Source organism: Chiloscyllium plagiosum, unplaced genomic scaffold (genome assembly GCF_037043375.1).
Source record: "Chiloscyllium plagiosum isolate Xiang-an unplaced genomic scaffold, Cpla_swu_hap1 HiC_scaffold_25, whole genome shotgun sequence".
Lineage (NCBI taxonomy): Eukaryota > Metazoa > Chordata > Chondrichthyes > Orectolobiformes > Hemiscylliidae > Chiloscyllium > Chiloscyllium plagiosum.
The window spans coordinates 47708607-47721347 of NW_028270163.1; the positions used below are offsets into that span (position 1 = coordinate 47708607).

At 40.4% G+C, this 12741-nt stretch overlaps 1 protein-coding gene across 6 annotated transcripts in view; it reads left to right on the forward strand.

Annotated features, from left to right (window-relative positions):
- The window catches only part of LOC122562232 (endonuclease V-like), a 128052-nt gene that overhangs the window by 75339 nt on the left and 39972 nt on the right, over positions 1-12741 (forward strand). The gene's annotated exons all lie outside the window — the stretch shown is intronic.

Here is a 12741-nt window from a genome sequence, read left to right on the forward strand (position 1 = left end):
CACCAAAATTGAAGATGTAGTGGACAGCGAAGAGGGTTACCTCAGAGGGTTACAACAGGATCTGGACCACATGGGCCAATGGGCTGAGACGTGGCAGATGGAGTTTAATTCAGATAAATGCGAGGCGCTGCATTTTGGGAAAGCAAATCTTAGCAGGACTTATACACTTAATCCTAGAAAGTGTTGCTGAACAAAGAGACCTTGGAGTGCAGGTTCATAGCTCCTTGAAAGTGGAGTCGCAGGTAGATAGGATAGTGAAGAAGGCGTTTGGTATGCTATTCTTTATTGGTCAGAGTATTGAGTGCAGGAGTTGGTAGGTCATGTTGCATCTGTACAAGACATTGGTTAGGCCACTGTTGGAATATTGCATGCAATTCTGGTCTCCTTCCTGTCGGAAAGATGTTGTGAAACTTGAAAGGGTTCAGAAAAGATTTACAAGGATGTTGTCAGGGTTGGAGGATTTGAGCTATAGGGAGAGGCTGAACAGACTGGGGCTGTTTTCCCTGGAGCACTGGAGGCTGACGGGTGACCTTATAGAGATTTACAGAATTATGAGGGGCATGGATAGGATAAATAGACAAAGTCTTTTCCCTGTAGTCGGGGAGTCCAGAACTAGAGGGCATAGGTTTAGGGTGAGAGGGGAAAGATATAAGAGAGACCTACAGGGCAACTTTTTCACACAGAGGGTGGTACGTGTATGGAATGAGCTGCCAGAGGAAGTGGTGGAGGCTGGTACAATTGCAATATTTAAGAGGCAAATGGGCCAATTGATCTCTGTCTGCACTGCAGGGATTCTGTCATAACCACTGGCCTTAGCTATTCTGGCATTGACTTTATTGCCAATGCCCGCCACTCTAGAGAGTGCTGCTGAGGTAGGTCAACTTGTCGACTGATTCAAGCCTTGTACCTTTGGAAAATAGTTGGCTTTTGCCGGGTACAGAGTGTATGAGCAGGAGTAGGAAGTGAAATAAAATTTGGTGCAGCAATTGTACAAGTGTGAAGGTTTATGAAGAGGTCAATGTTTGAGGAGGGAGGAGTTAAATGAAATATAGAATTCTTAACATCACAGCTTGATCTCTTTTGGCATTGCAGCCACAACTTGGAGATAGTCTCATTGAATTTATCATCTTAGTCACATTTTGCTGATTCTATTGGAGGTGTTGCTTGTAGGGCTTTCTGTACCTGCAACTCCTTTTCCTGTCCACTGTCAGAGTTCCCAAAGCAGCAGTGGAGAGCCTCGGATGCGATCTACAAACCTCACAAGCATTTATTGGTTCCCGTACATCATCTCCTGTCTGCAGCCATAGCACACTAACCCTTTGAGAGATGCTGGTTAAATTTAAATAGTGTTGGAGAAACCTGATTTTAACATAATACCAATAAGCTAAATGGGTACCACTTACTTCACACTTCCCCCATTATAATGAGCTGTACCAATTTCATATGGTTCCTGCTTTCAATTGAATAGATGTTTGGCCTGCCCTGTGCATACATATCGCTAAGTCATATGTTTTGCAGCAGGCTTAAGTATTTGACATATGAACTTATCGGAATATTGAACCTCCTTTGGGGATGGAGAAGACTTTCTATTCATCGTTTATCATAGCCACTGGTGGAATGGTTAAAAACGGCCGTGTACATCAACCCTTCACTGAGGCACCCCTTTGTCAAATGAAGGTTTGTATTTTTCTTTTAAATATACAAGGACTTCTAGTTAGTGGTTTCCCTTGTAGAGCTTGAAGCAGGAACCAGTCATCCGCCAGTTGCAAATAGCTGCAGTTATGTTGCTGGCCACAAGAGGGTAGTACAATATTTCCTGCTGAGTTATTAAATTCATTAAATATTTAATAATATAATTAATCTCATTTAAAAAGTTCAATTTTTGTAGAAAATTAATCCAAATGTCCGATGATCTAATTTCTTGCCTGAGACAGAAGTGACGGAAACCATTAAATAAAATGGATGTACCTTTGTGAATTATGAAAAACAGCAATTTCAGACATAATCAACTTTCAAAGTGATATCTTCAGGGAATCGAAATGCATTAAACTCTAGGATCTGTCACATCTGCAGCAACCATTGCATTTTTAAACTGAATAATTTATTTTGCATATTTCTATAAAGGACTGAACAAATTTTTGCAAATTGAATAAAATTCAGAAGGCGTAACATGGTGTTTGTCTTGCATTGGACAGAACATGTAACAATATGAGACATCATATGATGCCTTGTTTACATAGCATCCTCTGTGATACCGATTAGCATTTATTGTGGTGTTTACTGCTGTATGTACCATATGCATTTCTGACAAAAGCATGCAGTACAAGTTTGAATCTTTATTGGTAATACAAGAATGTATGTGTTGGGCTAATTGAGGTAAGTAAGCTATTGGACAAAATCAAAGCATTTTTAATGTAACAAAACATTCCAAGGAGCTGAAATGCTGTGCATTCACTTCCAAATATAGCACATATTTAAATCATCAGACATGATTTCACAGCATCTGTGAGACAAAGATGAAGTTTAGAGTTATGATCACTTTGCATGAAATGGGTGTTGGCATCCTCAGCCTAATAACTTCTGGTGATGAGATGTGGCACAAAACCGCCGACGGTTGAAAATAAACAAGCAATCTCCCTGAGCAATGAAGCTATGAGGCATGGTGCTAATATAGGAAATGAAAAATGTTGTGTTAGAATTCAGGCTCGTGTTGGGGGTAAAAGGAAAGGTCCTTTGTTCTATCTGTTACCTAAGTGATGCTTCATCCATGACCACTAATGTCAGTGCTAATATTTTGAAATGAGAATGTGATATTTTTCCTCAGTGCCAAAATACCTCACCTAAATACATTGTTTTTCTATTGAAGACTAGTCATAAATATTGCATTTTTTAATGATCAAATGAGGAACTTCTTCAAATTTCTTTTCTCCCATCAGTATGTTAGAACTCCAATGAAGATTAAGCACCCTGATCACAAATTATAGATTATTCAATTATCATATAATAAAGGTTAAATGTTTATAAATATAGTTGTCTAATTTTAAACTTTCTCAGTCAGTACTATGTCCTTTTTATTGTGTTTGCTTCCCATTAATAGGCCTTTAGTTTTAGAATGGCAAAATAAATGTACAAATAGATTCATTAGTGGTACACTAATGACAACTTTATAAAACAGGCAAAGTCCTATTGAAGCCTCTCAAATCTCCCTATTCTGCCTGGGTTACAATTGTGACTGAGGTAGAGATAGTCATTTTTGGATTGGAGTTTTTTTTATGGAGCATGGTAGATCAAGCAATGCTGTCAATGGTGTAGCATTTAATGCTTTATATACACATATATATATATCTACTATAAGATGTGGCCCAGCCTGCTCCATGGATGCCTTTGAATTACCCAGATTAAACAGTAATGTGCAGCACCACAGTCAAGCCTAATCCAATCACTGAGCCAACATCAGTATAAATGTCACTGGGTAGAGTTGCCTAGTTGTTTTTTAGCTGGACTGTGTTACAGATTAGATTAGATTACATTACTTTACAGTGTGGAAACAGGCCCTTCGGCCCAACAAGTCCACACCGACCCGCCGAAGCGCAACCCACCCATAACCCTACATTTACCCCTTACCTAACACTACGGACAATTTAGCATGGCCAATTCACCTGACCTGCACATCTTTGGACTGTGGGAGGAAACCGGAGCACCCGGAGGAAACCCACGCAGACACAGGGAGAATGTGCAAACTCCACACAGTCAGTCGCCTGAGGCGGGAATTGAACCCGGGTCTCTGGCGCTGCGAGGCAACAGTGCTAACCACCGTGCCGCCCACACGGTGTGATGTGAGTTTAAATTACAGCATTTGGGGAATTTAAAATTCAGTTCATTAAATAAACTTACAATTGGAAGTGATCAGTTTTAGTGAATGAAAAACTGTTGGATTGTCCTAAAAAGCCAACTGGTTCATGAAAGTTGTTTAGAGAAGGAAACGTGCAATTGTGGTCTGTCTGCGACATGTCAATCCAGACCCATACCAATGCATTTGATTCTTAACTGCTCTCTGGAATGACCTAACAAGCTACTCAACTGTATCAAAACTACGACAACACGCTGCAGCAGTTCAAGAAGGTGGTCGGTGAGGTCTGCAGATTCTGGAGATCAGAGTTGAGAGTGTGTTGTTGGAAAAGCACAGCATAACAGGCTGCATCAGAGGAGCAGGAAAATCGATGTTTCGGGCTGGAGCCGTTCAGGAATGAGCTCATTCCTGTTGAAGGGCTCCAGCCTGAAACGTCTATTTTCCTGCTCCTTGGATGCTGCCTGACCTGCTGTGCTTTTCTAGCAACACACTCTCGGTTCAAGAAGGTGGGCAGTTAGTTATGGGCGTTAATAATGCCTTTGCTCACAGCTACCACCTGTGAATGAATATAAAGGGGGGGAAAATTCACACCTTGCCCAGTACAGTCCTGCACAATGTTCAGAAAAAGCTTTCTTTCTCCAACTCCCTTCCCCTTCCCAAAGTTTGCCAAAGGACACCAAAGTTAATTGTTCCACCCCTTCTCTCACTTTGGCTGAGATCACAAACCATGAATCAGATCTGAGACAGTGATGTGCTTGTGTTTTATTTTAACCTAATAAAATGTTACTACTTTAACGATATCACCAACCAAAGCCTTACTGCATCCATAATTTAGTACATTGGAGATCCAGGTTGCTGATAAGTTTTCAGAGAATTAGGCCAACATTGAGTATTTATACGGCTACAGCAAGTATTTGTAGTGATTGGTCACAGGACAGTCAGATAGTGAATCATTCACACAGATGCTCTCCAAGGATGTGATATTAAAGAGTTAATTTGTTCTGCTGATCTGCAAGAAATTGAATGCCCCAGGGGGAGGGTGGTGTGTCTTTTGTCTTACGAATGGAATGTGAGAGGTTTATATTCCCATCCCTTGCCATTCAGAGGAGATTTACATTTTCATCCCCTATTCAGAATCAATAGGAGCATTGCAGTTGGAATTTGACTACACCCCTATAGTTATAAAAAAATACAATTCATACCAGATCTGGCTATTAAGGGATGGTTTGCATTACATTGTTGCTGGAGGTGAGGTGGTCTCTGCATTGTATCTTGAGTGGCATGTGACTGTGAGGGAGTGGCTGGGGGGGGGGGGGAGTGTCTTGAGTGACGTGACTGTGAGGGAGTGACTGGGAATTGTCCTGTGCGCATTACTAACTGTGATGTAAAGGTTTTGTATAAAGGAAGGATTGTTTCCTTTGTTCATGGAGACCCCTGAACACACCTTGCAACTTTGGTAAGGATTGTTCAAAATTTCTCCAAAGCTTGTACTGTACTGTACTGAATAAAATTTGGTTGCTTGTTCACAGAAGTTAGTGTGTTGCAGTTGCATCAAGTGTGTAAGAACATCAGGGAAAAAAAAATTTAAAAAGGAGACTCCATAGTGGGTGATTCGAATTGATCAAGGCCTACTTTTTCCATTCCGATCTCTAACATACACAAAAACTGCTATACCACCACTGCAATTCTTTTCAAAGCTAAAAAGAAACTGATGTAAAGCATTTCCTCATCTGAGGCTTTGGTCTCCTTGGCAATGGAGCTAAATACCACCATGGCAGTTCTCCACGGCAATCAAGGATGCATAATGAATGCAGGCCATGTCAGTGATGTCCATATTCTATGAAAGAACTTTTAAAAACTGAGAAATTGCAACTAAAGGTATGAAAATAAAATTTAAGATTGAACTTCTTCCAGACAGTGATTGGAATATGGAGATTGCAGTCTAATGAAATAGTTGAGATGAGCAACACAGATGCCAGCATTAAGGTTAGCACAGACATAATGAGCCAAATGACCTCCATCTGTGTTGTAAAGCTTTCTATGTCCCGAGATAAAGACAGGTGGGAGCGAACTTGTATGGAGCATCAATATAGCCCACACCATTTGGGCTGGATGGTTTATTTTTTAGAAGTACATTCCATACTTAAGGTGAAGATTTTATGTTGGTGTCAATCCATGTTAGAATGTTAACACACTCACATTTGACTCTGAGTTCTTGCATTTCAGCTGTATCATCTGGAAAAGAGCAACAAGCACACTTTGGTGCTACAGAGCAAAATTCAGACACAGAACCACCATCCCACTTTCACAAATGTCACAATGGTAGGCTCATTTTCAGAATTCTAGAAACAGTATGTTTGCTGTTTCTTGGGTCAGACAGTGGTATATAGCAGAAAAAGGAATTTGTATATAAAAAAATCACGATGCTCCAAATATTCAGATGACAATTTCAGGTTTTATATATGATTTGCAAATGTTCTTGATCAAAATATATTGCATGATCAGTGTTAAATTGTGACTCACTTCAGCACTACTGTAAAGAGCCACAACAGTTGGTGTTAAATGTGACCCTCTTTATGGGCATTTAAGCGGGCATTGGATAGGCATTTGGAGGATAGTGGGCTAGTGTAGGTTAGGTGGGCTTGGATCGGCGCAACATCGAGGGCCAAAGGGCCTGTACGCCGCTGTATTCTTCTATGTTCTATGTTTAATGAATTGCCACTCCCAGGTGAGGAGCACAGGGTTGGAACAGGCCTGCATCCTCAAACCCAGAAACTTCAGATTTTTGTTCGGGAAGTTGGTTGCATTTTCTGGGAGTCCAGAATAAGTGATGAGGTTGTCAGGTACAGAGACCCTGCCTTGGTGCTCTGGCACTGCGTTGGAAATTTCTTTTAGTGAAAACTATAAAACCTTCACTCACATAGCCTCAGCTCTCCCCACAAACTCCCATGCTGCATCCATGTCAACCTGTGCTATCTCATACCCCCCCCCCCCCCCCCCACCCATACACCCTTACACCCACATATCTGCTTATAGCCCCTATGCAAGCTTAGTGCCAATTCATGCCAACCTTAGGCCCATCGCTCTTTGCCCTGACATCTACCATGTCAACTCACCCAGTATCCACCTTGGACCACACAGGATCTAAGATACGATAAAATAAAGCTTTTAAGTATCTGATGAAGAATTAACAACTTTTCTTAAAAATTCCCATTGATTTTTTAAAAGTATCACCTTTCACTTTCTTTAATTCCTAATAAGACAAGTATTGGAATTTATATTTCCACTACAACTGTCAAATTATGAACTGAAAGGCACTCCAGTGTAGACAATGAAAGGCTGTGAAATTAGTCTTGCAGAACTGATCTGTAATGGTAGCTCCCACGCTTATCAACAGAATGAAACAGCAAACATGCTTTTTAACACTGCCAATGGTCTTTCTTTCAAATATTTAAAAGGCAATGTTTTTGACAAATCATTTTAATAGCTATCATACTTCTCTTGAAAGTTTCAATGTGCTTAATAGTTTACGTGGTTTTTATTCACATTCGTGAATCCCAAAGGGCACCCCTTAAAGACTTTCCAGGAAAATATCCAAAAGGGAATCTTCTTTCTTCAGAAGGGCAACCTACCCCTCAAAAGGACTCTGACAGCTTTAGAAGTTGCAAAATTCCTGTTTTAGACAACCCGCTAGTGAAAATCAGATTGGACGGAGGCAATTAGACAGCACTTTAACCTTCGCCTCCATGAATCATGGATGTGCAAATTGGACCACATCACATTCATTCCCTATGAAAATCACAGGAGTCTTGTTCAGGGACAAGAGTTCCGGAGCCATTTTTGTAATGTTGAAGATTTTGCTGAGCCTTTGAAAATTGAGGCCTTTGAACTTGTTTCAATAAAAAATCATTAAAAGATTGTGTTTTTTTCATCCCAGTGCAGCTTGTCAGGACTTACATCAGAATGAGCCTAGTACTCCCAAAGTTTAAAAGCAATGACTCTGTCTAAATTCCATAGGAGCCAAATTTTCAAGAAAAAGTTGTTCAAACTTTCTTGTCTTTGTGGGGCTGCTTGTCTTTCTTGCTTTAAGTGTACTGTCTCTGTATCTCACATCAATTGGTCTACAAGCATTTCTTACATTGGCAAGACCGCCTGTGTTTCTTGCTTAATGATAATGTCTAAATGATAAACATTTCTTGCATTGATACAGCTACTTGCATTTCTTGCATTACTGTGACTACCTGGATTTCTTGCATTAACATCACTGTCTACATTTTTACATTATTGTGACTGCCTTTGTTCCTTGGATTTATATGACTATGTTTCTTGTATTAACTTGAGTGTGGGCATCTCTCCCAATACTTTGATTTCTGTAGCAGTAGCAGCATCAAATAGAAGGCAAAAAAGTAGTATTGAAAGTTGAGTTTGTTTCTCAGAAGGGAGACTTTCATGGGTGTCGAGTGTGTGGTACTGGAAAAGCACAGCAGGTCAGGCAGCATCCGAGGAGCAGAAGAATCGGCGTTTCAGGCATGAGCCCTTCATCGGGCATTCCTCTCAACTCTCATCTCCAGCATCTGCAGGCCTCATTTTCTCCTAGACTTTAATGGGTGACATTTCCATAGATTTCTGAGCTATTCCTGTGACCCCGCCCAGTACTTTGCTGAGCTCCAGGCAATGTCACTCTGGGTCAGTTATTTGATAGTTGAGGTGTTGAGCTTAAAAGAACAATATCTTCAAAAAAGACCCTGAAGGGTTATTTGGACATTACAATGAGCAATTGAAGTAACCTGGAAAAGTACATGAAAAACAGGCCTAATGCAAAAACAGCATGTTTTGACTGGAAGGAAACAGCTTGACCTTGAGAGTTGGTGGGAATTGTCCACTCATGTGATCTAGATGGGACCACCTGGACTTGGTTTTCACCTGTTTTTGAGGGCTATAAAAGTACTGAAGTTGTGCCAAAATGGGGATTCAGCACATAACCTTAGATTCATAAAAGTATTAATATCAGGCACTTCACCTCACTCTTTGGATTTTACACCATTTGGCTGGGTTCACCATGGAATCTGAGGCAGAGCTCCAAATGACACCATTGTCAAATGGATTGAAAGGCAGTGTGAGACTCACTTGTGTATCTCATTTACTTAACCAAATTATATAGCTTGAAAGTATATATAAACTGTAAAAACTAACAATTACTAATTCATAGAGCCGTAGAATTATACAACACTGACCCTTCAGTTCAACTCATCCGTGCCAACCGGATATCCTAAACTGATCTATTTCCATCTGCCAGGATATCTCTCTCAACTGTTCCTATTCATATACCCATCCAGATGCCTTTCAAATGTTGTGATTATACCAGCCTCCACCACCTCTTCTGGCAGCTCGTTTCACACACGCAGCACCGTCAGCTTAAAAAAGTTGCCCCTTAGGTCCCTTTTTAAATCATTCCCTTCTCACCTTAAATCTGTGCCATCGAGTTTTAGATCCCCTACCCTGAGAAAAAAACGCCTTGGCTACTTCCCTATCCATGCCCCTCATGATTTTGTAAACCTCTAACAGGTCCCAATTTCAGCCTCCAGCACTACAGGGAAGAAAGCCCAGCCTATTCAGCCTCTCCCTATAAATCAAACCTTCCAGTTCTGGCAACATCCTTGTAAACCTTTCTGAACCCTTTCAAGCCTACCAACATCCTTCATATAGCAATAAATTTACTACATATTGAAGTGCATGTGTCTTCTTTGCAATCGTTTGATCAGACCTTAGAGAACTCATGGGGTACTTTCAGTCTAACAATACAGGCACAATTCCAACAGAGAAAATTGCACTATTCCTCAAAACTCCATTATTTTTCCAATCTTAGGGGTGCAGCTTCTCACAATGATACATTGCCTCATTTACTAATACAGCCAAGTGCTGAATAATCTCAATCAGTCAGAGAAGCAAATATCGCCAATATGCTCCCATGGGGTTTCAGCTTTCTGACTTTTTGATTCAGAGCTGATTGTTCGTGTGTTGAACTGTCAAAGTGACTTTTTCTGAAGCATAAATTCAGGAATTGTATGTCACTGTCTATAAGTAATTCGTGTTCATTTTGAACATGTGATTAGGAACCTAACCTCATCACAGCAATAAATCCACGTGTGAATTTTGTCAAGTTTTGGAGGTGTTGTACTTCAAATTGTTTCAATCTCTGTCATCTTCTAATACAAAGGAGCAGTTTTAAGAAATCATATGTATTCATGGAAACAGCCTGGTGGTCTATCAGATTGGAGTGCTCCAGGTTCGGAATACACTCAGGACTGTGTCGATATTTTGTAATCAATCTGGTTCAAAGATATCATTACCCACTTCGGAAGTAGGTGGGACCTGAACCCAGGCCTTTAGCTCAGAGATAGGGACAGTACTTTTTTGTTAATAGAAAATAACTTGTATTTATTGTAATATACATAAGGTGGCAGAGAAAATGTATTCCTAATCTACCGTTTTACTTTAATTACAAGCCTTTAAAGATCTCAAATACACATACTGAATAATTGACACCGGCATTATATGTGGAGAAAGATACAGACAGGGACCAAAATTCTGGAGATCAAAATTCTAGCAAGGAGTGTTAAATTGTCCCAAAGTTCAGCAAAGGATGCTAAATTATCCCTCACAGTTCGTATTGATTACAACAATGTTGTTGCCTGTAAAGCGATGGTTGTTCTTCACTTTAGTCAATTTGGTGAATCTAGGTTTTTCCTTGTTAGAACTCTTTCTTTTAAGCTTTCTATGTTTTCTCCTCTTTTACACGTGAGAAAAATGGAGAGAGGCATTTTCAATATGCCAGCTCTGAAAGTCTCAGGCTTCTCTGCACCTACAAATTTGTAACAAATTACAGGTTGACCAATCCAAGGGCTTTCGTCAGGCAGTCTTCCCTTAATGCAGAGACTCTTGATGTCGTGATGTCTCAAAGTAGCCTCTCACTGCTTTGAAAAGCAATATTGTACTGCACTGCCAAAATTGTGCATCACTTGATTTTGCTAAGTTGCCAAACTTTCATTATTTCACCTATGGAGCAGTCCAATTTCCATTCCAGTGTATAGTCCAAAAAACAAAAAATGTGATCACTTGCAAGAATCAGGGTCATTTCTGAAAAAAAAAGGACAATTTCCTTAAATTGTGAAAAGATTAATCCAAAAGAAAGCAAAAATTAAGTTAGGCCCAGAACTATTTTGAAAAGGTTTTGGTTTAAGCAAGAGAATCGAAGGTGGACTAATTGTTAACCCAGCTAGATCAGTACACATCGTCATTTATCAAAAGAAAGGGAGTAGGTTGTGATTAACCAATTTATTGTTGGTTTATTTTTACAGTGCAAGGCAACTTGGAGCAAATGCTAATTAACTAAAATCAAATATTTTGATTAACATTTATTAATTTGTTCTGTGAGGGAATGGTGATGGTGGCTAAATGTGGAGAATGGTTATTAAATGTAGTGACCTCGTGCCTGCAGTTACTACTTACTGTTTGTTTCATTTGAATAAGATTCAGTATCTTTTGGCACACATCTGGATGTTACAGGCTTAGTGTGAATGTATATGTACATGAATTCTCAGCTTTAAAAACCTCAGATCGGCTACTTTAATTATGGTAACTATAGTTTCTGAAAATGATACCATGGCAGCAAAACATTTCCATAATCTAACACCATATGAAAAGATGTACGATTCATTGTACTACGGAGAAGTAGATTGCATTCAGTTTGGCAATTCTCCCACCTGGACCAGAAGGAAGTGGACTTAGATTATGGTCATCTCTTCATTCCAGAAAGGTGGAAAATCCCCCTTCTTATCCAAAACCACAACACCTAACCCATTTGCTAACCAAAAATCAAGATGGCGGTAGAGTAAGAGAGCTGCACCTGGGCTCGTGCTGGGGTTTATCTGCTCCTGCATGCTTTTTGGTTCTTTTTTTTAACTTCTGCTCTTTTTTTTTCTTTCATTTTTCTTTTCTTTGAAGTCTTATGCAGTCTGGTAGTTAATGAAATCGGCATGGCAGCTGGATTGGGGAATGGTGGCTTCTCCTGGCAGTCAGAGGTGGTGCCAGACATGGCTCCTCATGGCAGCTGGAGGCAGTGATGGCAACAGGGTCCTAGTATTCAGATCCGGTGGTGGCCGTGGTAGCAGAGCTTCTCCAGTAATGGGTGACGCTGGTAAGGCGACATCTCGGAGGAGGGAGACCAGACCAGATTTCCTGGCAAGACAGCGGCGGTGGCCTGGGTCTAGCAGTGGAGCCAGGGACTCCTGATTGCATTAGGCCCAGAGAGGGGACTCCAGGCATTGGCAAGGTGGAGATGGAGCCGGGGATTCCTGGTTGCAGGGCAAGTGTGGTTCAGTACAGGACCCAGTAATGGTGGTAGCATCAGTGAGGTGGGCCCAGCGGTGAAGAGATGGTGACTAAAAAATAGTGACTCCTACTTTGATAGATCCAGCGTAGACAGCGATGGAGTAGGGGTGGCAGCACTGGTGTTGGTGAGCCATCTCAGCGCTTTCAGTCATATCTTACATCCTATTTTTCTTAAAACTATTTTCTTTCAGTTATATCTTTTATCCCTTTTATTCTTAAACTGTTCAAAATGGCTCCGGATTGTGGCGACTGTTGAAACTTTTCACCTTAGTTTACTTCATTATTCACTGTGAAGTGACAATAAATAAATACATTATTTGTTTTGTGGATCACAGTTAATAAAGTGTTCACAGCAGCATCTAAACAGGACTCCTGCCATACCTATTTTCTGCTAATATTTTGCCTTTCCATCTAAAGAAATTTGAACAGTTTTCTTGGAGGTGAGAAGCTGTGCAGGAATATAAGCTTTTTGAACATTGCTAAGTAAAATGTTCTCTTTC